Source organism: Neofelis nebulosa, chromosome 3, assembly GCF_028018385.1.
Source record: "Neofelis nebulosa isolate mNeoNeb1 chromosome 3, mNeoNeb1.pri, whole genome shotgun sequence".
Lineage (NCBI taxonomy): Eukaryota > Metazoa > Chordata > Mammalia > Carnivora > Felidae > Neofelis > Neofelis nebulosa.
The window spans coordinates 79,033,340-79,051,965 of record NC_080784.1 but is presented as its reverse complement, the minus strand read 5'-3'; the positions used below and the strand labels follow the sequence as shown (position 1 = coordinate 79,051,965).

The following is an 18,626-nucleotide window of genomic DNA, read 5'->3' as shown; positions in this document are numbered from 1 at the left end:
CACAGCACAATATATCCCTCAGATGTCATTTCTTTTTCTGGTGAAATTTCTAAAATGCATCAGGTCTCTGTGGCTTTGGTCAGACAGGAAGGTGAACCCGCAGCAATACTGGCATATTTTGCTCCTGATCCATAGAATCAGTGCTGAATTAATTACCTAATGGTTTCCACTGGCATTCTTTGTCTTCATCCACAGGATGCCTCTGTAAGGACCTATTGAAAATGATGCTGCCCCTTGGGAACATCTTTGGAATAACCAGGAAAGCCTACAATTGCTACCGGACATAAATGACAATGGCATAATTTTCATTATTATCTAAGATGAATTTGGGCACTTTAAATGTCACCCGTCTTCTGAAAGATCATAACTCTGCATGAAAATACAATAGCTTTCCAAAGCAACAAAGAACAGATCAGTTTAATGAGGCAAATTGAGATACAGAGAAGAAAAGTGACTCACTCAAGGTATACAAGAAATTAGGAGATTTAGCACCACTTCCATGCTCCCAGAGCACTTGGGAGACCCTCATTCCTCCAAGCACCCTAAATTGCTCCTAATGCCACTGAGAAAGAGGATGCATGAGTGGAAAGAATGCAAGCTTTAGAGTCAGAAAGACCTTAGTCCTGGTTCTGCCATTTGCTATCCATGACAACAGCATGGGCACTGTCTCTCTCTGTGCCTATTTTCTTAACTATACAATGCAACTAATGACATGCCTATCTTGCAAGACACTGGATAACGCATGGCTTAATACAGTGTCTAATAAGTAGTAGATGCTCAATATATGTCGTTTCTTAGCTCCTCTGTTCTGTCCCCCATTATTTGGCTTCCAAAAGAAGAAGAGTGGAAACATTTTCAATTTCTTAACACCAAAAATTAGCTTCTAGAGATAGAGGTTTCCAAACTTTCATCAAGAAATAAAAAAGCAAAGGTCATTTATTTACCACGCTACAACCTCATATCTCAGACTGTTTATAAATGCCACTTAAAGGCCACACTTAGTGGTTTAGTGTAGCTGGAAACCAAGAATTTAAGTAGAAAGTGCCATCAATTTAATCACACTGAAGTACTTAAAAGCACCTATTAAATATGCAATGATAACACATTATATGTCTTCATGAATGTCTCTACAGTGACTGCATGGAACACTTCTTAGATCCATCCTAAGTATAGTCAGAGTACTCATTGGACTTCTGGAATAGTTTTTTAAAAAATAAAGTGTCTCTAAAATAATGTTTTGATTCATTAAGTGCAATGGGATCAAAACCAGATGGACTTGGCAGCAGACTTGTTCCCCTGGTTCTCAGGCTGTTTCAGAGCAGTGCCAGCTCAGAGAGGAGATGATCAATGTCACACATTCCACACTTCAGGCACTAATAGATCCTTGGCTCCAGGTTTCCCAGTGTTCAGACGGAATGCCAGAACACACGTGCTGTGACAGAATCATTTTGGAAGCATCCATGCAGACCAGAGAAATGAATAACTGCTTTGGGCACTGAATAGCTCGGGCACCAGCTGTTTCACACTGGACAGTGATTAGGATCGATCTCTTTATTCTGTACAGTAACTGTCACACTTCACAAACACACACACATACCCATTAGGTCTTCCTAAGGTGTAACACAGGGATCAGCACGTTGTAACAGAAGTATCAACTCAATGGTAAGTGGAATTGTTTGAAAAACCACCAGGCTTGCCTAGAGCTGGTTGGTGAGTTACACATGCACTCATACTTACACCTTTCATCCCATTATCCAACAAATGTGTATGGACTACTCCTCAGGTTCTAAATGAGCCCATCTTTCTGCTTTTCGGGCACTGAGAATATAAAAGCAAACAAGAGAAATAAAATCCCTGCCATTCCCACTAGTGGGCTTACTTTTTAATGTGAATTACAGATCAGTTCATAGGCAAACCACTCTGATGGGAGATGTTCTTGGAGCTATCAATTGGAGGAATACCTAACACTCCTCTAAAATGATAATAAGAACACTGTCCACTCATGTTGGAAGACTTTTGATGACTTACAGAGCCTAATTAATCAGGATCTCTGCAGTAGAAAGCTATGAAGAAAGATTTTTTATTTTAAAGTTGGTTGGTCTCGGGGAGCCTGGGTGGCTCAGTCGGTTAAGCATCCGGCTCAGGTCATTATCCCACAGTTCATGAGTTGGAGCCCCATGTCAGTCTCTGCGCTGACAGTGCAGACCTGCTTGGGATTCTCTCTTGCCCCCTCTCTCTCTCTGCCCCTCCTGCTCTCTCTCTCTCAAAATAAATAAACTTTTAAAATAATAAATAAATAAATAAATAAAATTGGTTGGTCTGAAAAGTAACTTACCTTGGTATATTCTGATACAAATTAACTAAATCAGGGTTGTAAGTGGCCTCACCAGAAGAAATTGAAAGAAGTTTATAAAGATATTCACTGGCCAACGTTTGCGCATAGTCATAGTAACTAGCAAAATAACCAATATTAACTAGATTATAGAATTATCTTCTATTGCACTTCTGCTAAAACCGAAGATAAAATTACAATAGCAAACAAAATATGTTCCTTTAACTGCAAGAATATTTTTGCTTAATACAACAAGTCCTGCTTTTCTCTATCTGATCCCCTCCCCCCATAGAAAGATGACTTCTTTGGGGTTGTCTGCCCCATGCAGTCCCCTTTTCCCAAACCACTTTCTCGTCTATTGTCTCCACTAAGAGGTTGGGCCTAAATGGCCATAATGGTACCTTACCACCATCGCTTCTGCCCTGACTGTGGCTTTGGGATCACCTAACCGAACCTAGGTCTATCATATTGCTCTCCCAGAAATAGGAGCTTTAAGAAAATGAGTTAGATGTGTAGTGTAAACCCAAAACTTCATGTGGACTTAGGCCATGAGGCAACCATGTTGGTCTGTGTGTCTGATGAAAAGGAGAAGAGACTTAACTGTGAGGAAAAACAGAGGAAACAGTCCCACTGGGAGAAGCAGGAGGAGAGACCAACTGGTCCTCAACAGCCTGAGAGGGCACCTCAGTTTCTGCTAGGCTCTCAGTTCTTACGAGACTCAGCTGTATTTTATGTTCCCATTCCTTGCATTTAGCGAGGTCTGAAACTTGAAATACATTCCCTTTACTTGAGCTAGCCTGAGGTGGGGTCTTTGTCCTGTGCACCCCACAAACATATAAGGACAGGTGCAATTGCCAATTAAAATTTGACTCAGAATGACCTTTTATCACCCTCCTTCCATGCTGATAGTCAACTTTTTCTCTGAATTCATTCATAAACATTTATTGAGTGTCTGTCAGGCTGAGGTATGGGTTATAAAACACTGAAAGAAACTACTGTCGACCCTCAAGGAACCACTGTGTCCCTGTTCACACCCTGGTGTGAACCAATCAGCCGGCACCTGAGCTGCGTTTGAAGCATCTGACTCTCTAATCACCAATTTCTACTTATTTAGGTTATTCCTCATTGCCAACAATTTTTGACCCCTACCAGGACCTATTATTCACTGATACTACCACCTTCCCACACTCCCTTGCCATCTTTATAACTTAGCCAGTTGCAATTCCAAGTCCGTCCCCATGCTCATTCTCTCACAGACCCTCAGCTCTTTTGACCCTCCTGCATTTTGTCATGTTCATTTGTGAAAACACAAAACCCTACTTGAATCTACATCTCCACCTCTTGTGTGGTATTTGCACCCTGCATGATTGATGTGAGAGTAGGAAACAAAAACATGATTGGCCTCATTTCACATTCATGAACGAGAACCCAAGTGGGCCTAATGTATCCAGTAGTCACAACACAATTCCTTAGTCCATTCATTCTCCCCTCTCTGTTTCACATTTTTCTACTCTCTCTTCAAACCTTCAACACTTCCCCGACCATACTTTCAGCTGATATCCTTGCTTTCAATTTCACTGAGAAAACAAAAGCAATCAAAAGACACCACTGGGGGCACCTGGGTGGCTCAGTCAGTTGGGCGCTTCGACTCAAGTCATGATCTCACAGTTCGTAGGTTTGAGCCCCACCTCAGGCTCTGTGCTGACAGCTCAGATCCTAGAGCCTGCTTTGGATTCTGTCTCCCTCTCTCTGACCATCCCCTGCTCTGTCTCTGTCTCTGTCTCTCTTGGAAATAAACATTAAAAAAAAAAAAAAAGACACCACCAAAGCTATCCTCCTGACCACATCTGTACCCATTCACTCTCTGCCTTTCCTTATTGCCAGTGAAAATACCCACGTTCCGATCTAAGGCCAACCCCTCTATGTGTCCAACAGTTCTCCTCTACTCTCACCTTCTCAAGGACACTACCCCAATAATTCCCTGCTCCTTGCTTTATTATAATTTTTTCCTCTTCTCTTGAATGTTCTGATCAGAAATGTTGTAATTTCTTTCATCTTAAAACAAACAAGTAAACAAAAATACTACTCTCTTGATCTCACCTCCCCCAATAAGCACCCAGTTTCTGTTCTCCTTTATAATAGAATTCCTTGAAATAACTCTTATACTTGTCTCATTTCTCTCTTCCCATTCTCTTTTGAATTGGACACGCTACTGAAACAGTGGGTGTTAAGGTCAACATTGACCTCCACATTGTTAATCCAATGTCAGTTTTCAGTCCTCACCTTACTTGATCTATAAACAGAATTTGACAGTTAATCACTCCCTTCTTGAAACACCCTCTTCACTCAGTTTTCAGCATATCCCAGTGTCTTTTTTGAGGTTTGTTTGCTTGTTTTTTTTTTCCTTCCTCATTTGCTGTTGCTTTTTCAGTCATCTTTGCTAGGTTCTCATAGACTTCTTAACTCACTCCTATGATATATCATATAGCCTTAGAGCATTAAATACTGTCTATAAGCTGAGGTATCCCAAAGTGATATCTGAGCCTATTCCTCTGCCATGAACTCCAAATCCAGATACCAACTTTCTATTCAATATCTTCACCTAGATGTATAACTGATATCTCAGATTTTATATGACTAAATTTAAATGACTGAATTTCTGGTCATAAGACTCAAATCTGTTCTTCCCATAGACTTCTCCATCTTGCTAAATGGTGACTCTACCCTCACGAACTTGGGACAAAAGCATTTATGTTTCAGGTTTGTTTTGAAGTAGGACCTTCAATAGGAATTGGTGATGAACTGCTCATCTCTGACTCTTTTCTCTCCAAAAACATCCAGTAATCAACTCATCAGCAAATCTTATTGAAGGTTCCCAAAGCCTAAATACTTGCTATCACCCTAATCCAAATTACCATCTTACTATTTCTGTTTTATGACAGTAGCTTCTGATTTTCCCGCTTAACTTTGGGCCTCCACTGGTAGTGAATCCAGGTATTTTAGGGACTAAAAATTATAAAATTTGTGGGGACATACTAAAGAAAGTGTCTGTAAAAGCATAAATACAAAATGAGGTGTGAACGTGAATATTTAGAATGAGAAGGTTATCACCATAAATAACAAGTTCTTAAAGCTGAAAAGTAATCACAACATCATAAAATCCAGATAAATAACAGTATTTTTGTTAATTACCTACCAGAGATACCTCTGTAATACATTTTGCCTCCTTTTTTGGCTCTGTATTCCTTGATTACTGCTTCATATAACAAAAATTTCTTATTTTCCATAAAAAGAATAGAGAGATAATTCAGTCTTTCTTCTATCATGATTAATCCAACTTTTAAAAAACATTCATAGTTGGGATACATAAATATATAATTTTACCTCCATTATCCTGTGGGCCCTGGGGAAACATTGAAGGATTTTTGAAAAAAAAGAGAGTGTAGGATTTGCACTTTACAAAAATCACTCTGGCATAAGTTTTTTTTAAAGATTGAATCAGATTTTGACCAGAGGCAGGGAGACAAGTTAGGGGAGCGTGTTAATAATATTAATAATGTAGGCTTGAAATGACCAAAGACTGTCTCTGACTGAAAATAGGATTATTGTCTTAACAGCATTCTTTAGTTTACATGGAGGTCAGTGGGGAAAAAAAAAAAATTCACATTAAAATTTGTAAAAAGAGAAGACAATTAAGTTACCCTCTGCTTATTTCTTTTACACATATATCAATCTCAGAAAGGTATTGTCTCTGAAAGACAACCAAGATCTTAATAAGATGTTCAACCTCAAATGTTGAAAGTTAACTCTACTTGATGTACTAATTATCCAGCAATCAGATATGTGCCTGAAATAGGTTAAAGTAATAAACATGTTACTGGTTGGGGTTGACTAACTTCCACACAGTAGGACAAAAATAATTATGGGTCTCTTGGCTACATATAAATCACTAAGAGGAAGGAAATGTTCCATGGCTTACATTTTTTTTTAAATCCCAAAGTACCCAACATAGCAAGGAGGAAATTACATGCCACTCAGTAAAAGATTTAATTACCTTAACACCCAGTTTATGGCTGTTTCTTTTCCAAACCCTCCAAAACGTATGTAAACCTCAGACAATAGGCAAATCCTGCAAGTGGTAACATGGTGGCCTCTGACGATAAGAATCTGTAGTACTGGGGAGCACACATATATTTATGTTTTCCCTTACTTCAGAGACACAAAGGAGATGAGGGTATGGCTAGACAAAAAGGCTCATGGCTTTGGTTTGTGAGAGGCCAAGGCCTGCCTTCACCCTGTGCCCTTCCTCATTCTGACTAGAAAAGCCAAGCTGGGCTTGATCCCTTCAGAGTGTCTCCAGCCTACAAGAATGGAGCAAGCAAATACACTCTCCTCTGCAATAGGAGGTTTCATTAGAGGGCAGGTGTTCCTCTGTGTGTGTGTAGGGGTGGGGGTGGGGTGGTGGTTAAGCCACAGGGCTACTTATCCAGTGCCATATTCTCCCATCAGCTTTCTCTGTAACAAAACGAACATTTTAATCTCCATTTGTCCAACTCCTGTGTCTTCTGCATTCAGTTGGTTCTTAATTCAGAAGGGAAAAGACAGTTACTTATAACGCTGGACTCCCACCTTGAAAAATCTCCACCCCCCCCCAAAAAAAAAACCCCACCCTGCAATATGTATATTTTTTGAGAGAAAGAGAGAAAGGGAAAGTAATTTATGCTAAACTGAAAGTTTCAGGAGGGCAGGGGCCATGGTATGTAGTATCTGATTCAAGGAGGAGCTTAATACAATTGCTGAATAAACATATGAATGAGGAAATGAAAGTTGAAACAATTGACCTACTGATCACACTTTTGCACTCATTATAACAAAGAGATTATTTTTCAATGTCTTGAAACCTACTTTTGGAAGGACATTATATTAGTTCTATATGACTGTTATAACATATGGTGGCTTAAAACAACAGAAATGTGTCCTCTCACAGTGTGGGAAGCCAGAAGTCCAAGATCAAGATGTCAGCAGGACTCCACTCCTTCAGTCTCTACAGGCAAATCCATTCCTTTCCTATCCCAGCTTCTGGTAGCTGCCAGCCGTCCTGGGCCTGTGGACATATCATTCCGATCCCGCTTCTATGGTTACTCTGTGTCTCCTTTTCTATGTGTCTATAATCCCCCTCTGGTTTTCTCCTATAAAAACACTTGTGTGACATTTAAGGCCCACTGGAATAATCTAGGATAATCTCTTTAGCCCAATATTCTTAACCTAATCACATCTCGAAAAATCCTTTTTTCTGAATAAGGGAACATTTATAGGTTTCAGGATTTGGAATGTGGTATCTTTGAGTGGCTATGATTCAGCCTGTTACACACATCTTAAGTGGAGTTTTTCCTACATTGACTGGATAAGGACGGTGTTTCCATCAGACTACCAAGAAAAAAACCAACAGAAAACCAAATTACCTTAAAAGGAATCAAAGAAACTGATGAGTGTGAAAGCTGAGATGTGAATCTAGGGAGTTGAACTCCCATGTTCCAAGCCACTGAACTATCTGCCTTCTCCAAAGGGCAGAGTTCACTGATTCCCATAAACTGGGAAATCCAGGTAAAGTCTGTCTTCATCAAAGCTTGCATCAGAGGCTTAAACAATGTCATCAGGGCTTATTTATCTGCATCATTCAGCTTACTCTTCCACGTTGACTCTACTCTAGAATTCCTGTGCTATATTCTCTGGTACCTCCAGGCTCACATCATTCTTCCTCATTAAGCCCAACCATTCCATACATCACTGTGGTCAGGAGAATAAGCTCATCTCTTTGTGCCTGAATCACATGCCAAGCCTGGGGCTAGAGGGTGGGTGACAGCCCTTTCTGCACTGCACAGACTCAAAGTGGGAGGAAATGTTTCTCCAAAGTCAAACCTGAGAGCTGTTACCAGAGGTAAGGTTAAAGGATGCTGAGAAGTCAAAAGCAACAAAGGTCCACTGAAGATTTTCACTGCAAATAGGAAACTACTCCTAGGAAGCAAGGACTCTCATTTTAGTTCCTTGGGGAAGCTGGTATTACTTACTCCTACAGAGAACTTATGTACAAATGACTTAGGAAGAACACTAGCCCACTATAAAATATTTCACTAGCCTCAGCTCTCCTCTGCTTGTATTCCTTGTCAAATGCAAAACATAGAACAAATGTACTTAATCATAAAACCTCTGCAAGTCACTACTCTACCCAAAGATTTCTGTAATTCCCTAAATTATCCTCTGGGCTAATAAAATAGTAGAAGGCAAATGGTAAAAAAAAAAAAAAAAAAAAAATGCCTTTCAACTGTTTCTAAATCCTTTGTATTGTTTAATAATTTTTATATTTAAGATACTATTACTTTATTAAAAGTTAATGAACTTTATGACTAGTTAAATGTAATAAACCATGTTCCTATAGAGCAATGAGTCTCCTATCTTAGAGTCTCCACGTTGCATCTTTCTATTTCAGAACTTACCAGGTCAGCATAAAAAAAAAAAAGAAAGAAAGAAAAGTATAAGGAAGAAAGAACTGTGTTCAAGACATGTGTCACTCAAATATATAATTTGCTAATCTTAATCCTTAAGTCCTTTCCTCAAGAGCATAGGCAAGCAAAAGAAAATTACTGACAAGAAATGGGAAGAAACATAGCAACCTAAACCAGAAAGAAACTAAGAGAAGCAGAGAAGCGGTTGCAAAGTTCTGTGTGATTATCCCAAATTTATTCCCTCATCTAGAAATTCCTCAAGTAGAGTCTGTTTTCATATGTGGAGGAAGATGCTTCAAGTTCCAAAGCTCCAAAAATCAAATTATTCTGTAATATAAAATTCAATATAATCTTCCACCTCATTTAAAAGAGCCTCTAGATTCCATGTTTCTTATATATTGTTATGGAACTTGGCCTCAAATTCTTCTAAATAATTTTGTAGGAATGAGTAAAAAAACAATTTTAATATATTTGTTGAAATCATATATATATTTAAAATCATTAAAACATAAAACAGAAGATTTTATATACATTGCTGATCAAAAAAATTGTTTGGTAACTTTTCACAACTGAGAAGAAAATAAATAAACATAGCACAAAGTCATTTTTCCTGATAGGTTTCTCCAGTGCTTTCCAGCCACATAGTTATTTTAAAGCATTATTAAAAATCATTCTGCCTTCATTTTTTTTTTTTTTTTTTTTTTTTAATTTTTTTTTTCAACGTTTTTTATTTTTATTTTTGGGACAGAGAGAGACAGAGCATGAACGGGGGAGGGGCAGAGAGAGAGGGAGACACAGAATCGGAAACAGGCTCCAGGCTCCGAGCCATCGGCCCAGAGCCTGACGCGGGGCTCGAACTCACGGACCGCGAGATCGTGACCTGGCTGAAGTCGGACGCTTAACCGACTGCGCCACCCAGGCGCCCCTCTGCCTTCATTTTATATTTAAAGGAAGATTTGTTTGGAGACCAAAGAATACATACACACATAAAAACACATACACACACAAACATATACACATTTACTCCTTTCCAAACTGGTCCAATATTGACCTTAAATATATTTGCTTGACATGAATATCAGGAAAGCTCATTGAGTTTAATTAATCTGTTTTCAAATTTAAATGACTCAAAGTTAAACCTAAGTATTTTTTTGTTCCTAAAGGAATACATAAATGAGTGAAAACTATATATTATATAGTAACTATAGCCTAATATTTTATATTACAAAACCAGATTTTCACATGTGACTTCTAACTGTCAAGATTCATAAATTGTTGGCAGCTTGACAATACAAAATGGTTAAGCAGTACTGTAGAATATCTACATACTCAAAGAAGAAATCATTTTATATTTTTTCTGATTTTGCTCTATGAAGAAAAAATATGGGCATTTATTACATGTAAACACAGAGAACATATTTACTAAAGATACTTGATATTATAATTGTTACAGTGTATTTTTATTTTTTTATTTTTTTTAATATTTGTCTATTTTTGAGAGACAGAGCATGAACTGTGGAGGGGCAGAAAGGGAGACAAAGAATCTGAAGCAGGCTCCAGGCTCCGAGCTGTCTGCACAGAGCCTGATGCAGGGCTCAAACTCACGAACCGTGAGATCATGACCTGAGCCAAAGTCAGACACTTAACTGACTGAGCCACACAGGCGCCCCTATTACAGTGTATTTTTATTTTATTATTTAAAATTTTTTTTAATGCTTATTAATTTTTGAGAGAGAAAGAAAGAGCACAAGTGGGGGAGCACAGAGAGAGGGAGACACAGAATCCAAAGCAGGCTCCTGGCTCTGAGCTGTCAGCACAGAGCTCACGCGGGGCTCGAACTCACAAACCGGGAGATCATGACCCGAACTGAAGTCGACTGAGCCACCCAGGGGTCCCTATTTTATTTTTTTAAATTTTTTTAAATCTTTATTTATTTTTGAGAGAGAGAGAAAGAGACAGAGAGAGAGAGAGCATGAGAAGGGGAGGGACAGAGAGACTGGGAGACACAGAATCCGAAGCAGGCTCCAGGCTCTGAGCTGTCAACACACAGCTGGACGCAGAGCTCGAACTCAAAGACCGCAAGATCATGACCTGAGCCGAAGTCGGACACTTAACCGACTGAGTCGCCCAGGTGCCCCCAGTGTATTTTTAAAGTTGATATCCTTGGATCAAATTCAAGGAATGTTTGGCCTCTTCTCATACAGATGTTTAGCTTATGGAAGATAATGCAGCTGATCTGTCAGTGCAGCATGAGCAAGGTACATGTATCACACACACAGGACTCACTTTTCTTTCTAATCTCACAAACTTTAATCAAGTTCTGGAATTAATACTGCTGATATCTTAGATCATGCTTCCATTCACACTGAAGTGAATATTAGGAGTATGTTTAAAAAATAGATGCAAGTTACAGACTTAATATACACTTTTTGAGATAAGAACTTTAAGAAGTGAATTCCAATTTTAATTCAAATATAAACTCTAAGATCAGCACTTCACAGCTGTCTGGTGGGACACATGCAAAAGCTCCCAGTAAAATGTCTCTGGCTTCAACAGAGCCTATAATAGGATTTTCAGGAGGACCACTGTCATCCTTGTGCTCTTGATAAAACTTTCACTCCTTTCCTATATCCCTCACCCCCAACATCCTTGGTCTCGTGATCACAAACCGCTAAAGAAAACAATCCCCAAAAGGAGACTACCATTTGAACATTTTACCTGTCTTCTATAAAAGACCCTCTGAACTTGTCTTCTCATTCTTTGCTTTTGACCTTAATCTCCACAGACCCCCACTGTTTTATCCTTCCTTGAATTGCCTCCCCAAACTCTTCACTGTACCCTAAGAAACCCCAGATGTTTCATCAGCTGAACTGATATTCTAGCTATGTTCTATGTTTGAACTGTCTTCTTGTTCTAACCCTTATTTTCCTAAGGGCACAACTTCTTCAACAGTTCTCTCACGGGGTAACCATTATTCTCTTTCACCCTTCCCATAATCTAGGGCTAGAGATAAAGTCAGATTCTTCCTTAATCCTTACGGACACTTCCCAACTATTTCTCTTTTCTCTTAATAAAAAAGCGGGGGGGGGGGGGGGCGCCTGGGTGGCTCAGTCGGTTAAGCGTCCGACTTTGGCTCAGGTCATGATCTCGCGGTCCGTGAGTTCAAGCCCCGTGTCAGGCTCGGTGCTGATGGCTCAGAGCCTGGAGCCTGTTTCAGATTCTGTGTCTCCCTCTCTCTCTGACCCTCCCCCATTCATGCTCTGTCTCTCTCTGTCTCAAAAATAAATAAGCGTTAAAAAAATTTTTTTTTAAAAAGGGGGGGTATTTTTCACAGAAAATTACCTTTCCTAGTCCATGCACTTCCACACTTTCTCAGATTATGATTAACTCACTCTTCTCCTCACTCCTCAAAACGCAATACTTCCCATCCCTTCCTCAAGTGAAGACCTTACTTCTAACTTCACTGAAACAAACAAACAAACAAACAAACAGTACCAATCCCACCATCTAATCTACCAATGAGACTGTCTCTGTGCCCATGGCCCTGTCTTTCTTCTAGGACAATGGATGAGATTTCCTTGCTCCTGTCTAAGGCATTCCTCCTCCTTTACTGAAATACGAGTAATATATTTCACACTCTCATGATTTCTTCCCCAGCTCTTCATTTCTACTTCCTTTGCTGGGCACTTCTCTTCTTACCCTCTAAATGTCAGAAACCTCCAGGACTTAGTCCTTGGATATTTTTTCTCTACCTACATTTATTTATTTGCTGATATTATCTATGATTGTAAATTAAAATGATATCTATGATGTTCAATGCAGTAGCCACTCACCAACTATAGTTACTGAGCATCTGAAATGTGGCTACACCAATTTCTAAAATATACACTAGATTTGGGGTATAAATGTAAAATAATGTAAAACACTAACAATTTTTATATTGACTATCATGGCTATAATGAGTTAAATAAACCTATTATTAAAATTAATTTTATCGGTTTCTGTTTTTTTAGTTTATTTAAGAATCTCTATATCCAATGTTTGGCTTAAACTTACAACCCCAAATCAAGAGTTACATGGTTTTTCAACTGAATTATCCAGGTGCCCCTTACCTATTTCTTTTTTATCTTTTCAATGTGGCCACTAGAAAGTTCTCAATCACATTTGTGGTTCATATAATATTTCTATTAGACAATATTGATCTGTACTTTAGTGACTCAAATTTTGAGCCCACACTTATACACTACCTATCTGACATTTTCATTTGTATGTATAATAGACACATTAAACATAATATCCAAACCTCAATTCTACATTTATGCCCATTGAAAACTGTAGGTCACTCTCCTGTCTCAGAAAGTGGCAACTCCTATCTTCCAGTTCATTAAGTTTTAAAGCCTAAGAATTATCCTTTCTTGACTCTTCCTTTCCCTCACATTCCATACTGTCTCTTACCAAATACTGACAACTCACCATCAAAATATTTTTTAAGAGGGTATTTTAAGAAAGTGAGCTCAAGGAACAGGAAAGAACAATGAGGAAATAAAACAAGAAAGAAAGGTAATATAAGAAACCTTTCTGAGTTGAGCATCACTACAAGAAACTGGTTGCTTAACTGTTTAGGACCTTCTGAGAAGTTTATATAGTGTAACTAAGACCATTCTCCCCAGGGAAAGAAAGGAGGAAACATTTACCCATTGGCTCTTATCCTCCCTTCCTTGTTGCTCATGTGCCAGTGTTGAGCCCATTTTTGTTGGTGTCCCAAGCTGGGAAGGAGTCAGGGAAGCCTGGAGAAGGAAGCAGCCTCTACTGCAGTAGCTGGATAAGAAGTAAATTTAAGAATATTTCAAATGGTGTGTGAAAGGTGTTTGCCCCAACTATGGAAAGAACAGACTGTGCACATCTCTTCACAACTCCCCTAATCAGTGATGTAACATTGGTAGCTTGAAATTGGCTACATTAAAGTATTTACACCATGGAAATTGGCAAAGACTATAAATCAGGCTTCCTCCCTCTGCCCCACCATAGCCAGTTAATAAACATTTGCTAGCACAGCACTGACTACAAGGGCCTATTTTTCAGATAGCTGCAGGCTACCCCTCTCCAGCTCCTTCCCAGAACCGTAGCCTCATAAGTTCTTTTTGTACTTCTTTAAAATTATGTCTGTGCTTCCCTCCCTTGGGCCATTGCAAATGGTTTTCTCATGACGTAGAACTCCAAGCAGGAATTACTTCTTATCCTAGTAATTCTTCCTCATCTTTCATAGCTTAGCTCAATTATCATTTCCTCTGGAAACCCTTTGCTGACCCCAGTCCAGGCACCATTCATTTGTCATATACTCTCAACTGCATGTAAGTGATTATTTAATTGATAACTGTTTCCCCCGCTAGTCTCCAAGTTCCATGAGGGAGCAAATTTCCCTTTTGTATTCCCCATACCAAGTTTTGCATATTTACTGAATATCTCAATCAAAATTTTTCAATTGACAGTTATTAGAAGCACTTTTACAGGGTTCCTGGGTGGCTCAGTCAGTTAAGTATACGACTTTGGCTCAGGTCATGATCTCACAGTTCATGGGTTCAAGCCCTGCATCAGGCTCTGTGCTAACAGCTCAGAGCCTGGAGCCTGCTTCAGATTCTATGTGTGTCTCTCTCTGTCTCTGCCCCTCCCTGGCTCATGTTCTTTCTCTCTCTCTCTTTCTCTCTCTCAAAAATAAATAAACATTAAAAAAATTTAAAAAAAAACAAAGGTTCTGTGTAACAGAAAAAAAATTTTTTAATAAATAAATAAATAAATAAATAAACGATAAATACGTAAAATCACTTTTACTATTCTCCCATCAATGAAATTGCAATTGTTTTAAGAGTATTGAAAAAGAGTCCTCATAGTTGAAAATATGGGAGACATGTTGGGAAAAGAACAAAAGATATTTTTTGGATAAGCATCACTTCTAGCTATAATCCACTGGGCCAAATCTCAGTCACATAGCTCCACCTAACTGTAAGCGACATGAGAAATGTATGTTAGCCAAGTGCCCAGGAAAAAAAGGATACAGTAATAAGTTTGATAAATATCTAGCCAGTCTCTGCCACAGTCAGCCCTTCTGAACATCAAATATCCATCCATTCTTATTCCCTGACAAATACACTCTTCCTCTCCCCAAAGGAGATAACCTAAAGTTCAACCAAAGTACTACATTCAGCTCAGAGTCCAGAATCTCTGGCTATTTGAAGTCTTCTTCATCAGGTCCAGGTGTGGCTCCTTCTGGCCAGTAATAATACATACAAGATATATAAAATTATTTCCACCTTCCCCCAGAAGCACACAACATCCAGCATTGGGGCAGGTATAGGATAACTTCAGTAAAAACTCCATTCGTGAAAGAGAAAAAGAAAAGTCACATAGCAATCACCAGACTAAAGAAGTTACAGAATCCTGCTGGGGAGTCACTGAGAGCCCCCTTAACCTGGAGGTGGAGAAGTTTTTTGAGTATACAATGATTCTGTCCTGGAAGTACACTCCCTTATTCTTTTTTTTTTTTTTTTTTTTTTTTTTTTTGGTTCATTGTGGTCTCTGGATCTACTCTGGGAAGATTTTTCTTTGCTTGTTAGCTACACCTTGCTATTGTCCTCCCTGGGGACTATACAGCTTTTGTGGGTCACTTCCAAATAAAGCCAGGTTATTCTACTTTTGAACATTTTATTAAATCAAAGTTCATGGTTTCTTTGGCAATAACATTCTCTAAAATATTTGTTAGATGTTTTAATTCATTTTTTTCTAATTAATTCTTCATGCCAAAAACCACATTCAAAGTTCTTTTTTTTTTAAGTGTAGCTTTAAAATCTCTTTTGTATCTTCATTTATTTATCCCTTGCTTTAGTCTTTCAACTTAGTGTTAAGTGCCTGGAGGGGATCTGAGAATATGGGCTGGGTTAAGAAGGACACACCATTAATCTGATTTTTGCTACAATGATAGGTCTTAGACATTTGCTCAAAACCAAGGATTCTAATACCTAGTACCACTCTATGCCCTTTCATTTCTGCTTGCAAACCAGCCAATACTTTTGATAGTTCATCTCTTTTATAGAATAACTTCCCACAGGCATATTCAATAATGCTATTTCCCAATTTCATCACCTAGAACAAAGCTCAGTAGGTACATGGTTTAGATTCCAACTTATTGCTGGTGGCAGTTTTACTATTACATAAGATGTATCTTCAACACTTTAATTTCCTGCATCCGTTCCCATGCTGCCACTTAGTACAAACTATGCCAGTGAATCCCACAGCTCTTCCCCTGTGTCTTATGTTCCACCTACTGCTGACCAAATCTAGGAACTCTAGTTCTTAAATGTCTCTAAAATCTCTTCCCTCAGTTCTGTTCTCAGTGCCACTACCTTAATTCAAGTCATCCTTTCTCATATGAATTAGTCCCCTCATCGATGGACCCTGTGCCTCCAAAATTCAACACACCTCATCTCTGCAACCAGGAATGCTCTAAAAATGCAAATGTGATCACTGCCAACTTTTCACTAGAACATCTGAAAAGCAGGGAACCTGGGTGGCTCAGTCCGTTAAGTATCTGACTCCTGGTTTCAGCTTACGTCACGGTCTCATGATTTCATGGGTTCTAAGCTGGCAGCATTGAGTCTGTTTGAGATTCTCTCTCTCCCTCTCTCTCTCTCCATCTCCCTCACTCACGCTGTTTCTGTCTCTCTTAAAATAAATAAATAAACATAAAAATAAAAAAAACATCTAAATGGTTCCCATTACTTTTAGGCTAAAATTCAAAGTTCTCCAAAATCTAGTCTCATCTCTGATTACTCCTCAATCTTCATTTCAGTCATATAAAATCATTTCAGCTCCTGCAAAGACACTACAATCACTTTCTCAGATATCCATTATCATGTAGAGGTTAGACCATCTGAGTCTAGTTAGAGTTCTATAGAACTTTTCGTCTTTCATTATTTTTTTAATATAATTTATTGTCAAATTGTTTTCCATAGAACACCCAGTGCTCATCCCAACAAGTGCCCCCTCAATGCCCATCACCCACTTTCCCCTCCCCCCACCCCCCATCAACCCTCAGTTTATTCTCTGTATTTAAGAGTCTCTTATGGTTTGCCTTGAGTAGATGTTTAATCACCCTTCAAAATTTACCAAAGACTTTAAATCTCCTGGGAATCCATCCTTAATTATTAAATCTGAAGAAGGTATCGCCTTCCTATTGATTTCAAAGCAGTAAAGCTTATTTTTATTACAATATGGGTCACACTATATTGTAACTATCTATTTATCGTTCTTTATCCAACCACATACAAATTACATATATCAAGTTTGAATTTCTTCAGGGTAAGTAGCATATCTTTTGTCTCTATACATTTCACATATAAGTAAATCTTGGCTGAACAAATGCATGAACCTCACAATTACATCATGGCAGTTAACCCCCAACGTCAATCTTCAATCTTCACCTGTCTCTCTCTTATTTGCCAGATCTCCAATTCCAACTTCCTAACGGTTATCTTCATATTCATGTCTACTTATCAGGTCTAAAACTCAATTCACTATCTTTCCCATTCCTTTCTCCATCTGCCTAAGTTCCACTTGTCTTTCTCCATTCCGATCTCAATTTAATAATGCCTACCTACCCAGCATTCCAGTCTAGAAACCTCAATGTCTTTCTTTAGGAATTCTTTGCTCAAATGAATTGGTGATGGCCAAGTTAAAAAGAGCAAACAGAGTTCTTTTCTACAGCATTTCACAGAGCTCTCAATATATTAATGCTCAACATGAATCTCCAAGTAGTAAATGCATTAAAACTTATCTAACTGGAGATCCCTTTTGTTGAGGTGAATGCCTCAGAACTAGTGTTCTGAAGACTCTACTTTGAGAAATGCTGCTGTAAATCCCTCCTCCACACTTACTTGATGCTGACTACTGCCCTCACTTAGGCCCCTGCCATCTCTTACATGGACCATCTCTTTCCCATGCAACCTCCTCACTTATCTCTCTGGCACCATTCTCTGCACAGCCTCTACTGACAGTTTTATTTTTCTATCAGAAGAATATGGTCATATCTTACCCTTTCCCCACTTTTCTCTTGAAATGACCAGTGGCTTTCCATTACACACAGGTTCAAATCCTAGGCCTGCTATTATATTTTCTTCTAAATCTAGCCTCACCCGTCTTCCTAACCTCATTTCTTATCACGTATCTCCTTTCCCAAAACGTATCACATTCTTTCTTCCTTCAGAGCTTTAATATTTTTCTCCCATGGCTCAAAATGGCCTCTTCTGTTCCCACACTACATTTAACAAATTTCTCCTTAAAACCCCTTTCTAATGAGCTCTCTTCTGAGAAAATTTCCTTCTGGCACTTGGTTGGTTACTCCACAATGTTCCTGTAATGCTTTGCACTTACCTCTAGTGTAGCAATTGTCACACTGGATAATAAGAAATTACTCAGACACTCATCCCCACCATTACTCTATGAGCCTTTTAACCTTTATTTCTTCAGCTCCTAACATAGGAAAGTATCCACATTGAATGAATAACATAAGAAGCAATAACAAAAGAGGAAAAATGGAGATGAAGTTACAAAGGCTTAAACAGAAATGTGTTTTAAGAAGTCATTTTGTCTAGAGATGCCTGGGTGGCTCAGTTGGTTTCATGATCTCAGTTTATGAGTTCAGCCCCACATGGGGCTCTATGCTGACAGCACTGTCTGGAGCCTGCTTCAGATTCTGTCTCCCTCTCTCTCTGCCCCTCCCACACTCATGTACGCATATG

General features: G+C 38.8%; 1 protein-coding gene across 11 annotated transcripts in view; it reads right to left on the bottom strand.

The window, feature by feature from the left end:
* Positions 1-18,626, bottom strand: part of IQCM (IQ motif containing M) — a 664,496-nt gene that overhangs the window by 557,161 nt on the left and 88,709 nt on the right. The window lies entirely within an intron of this gene.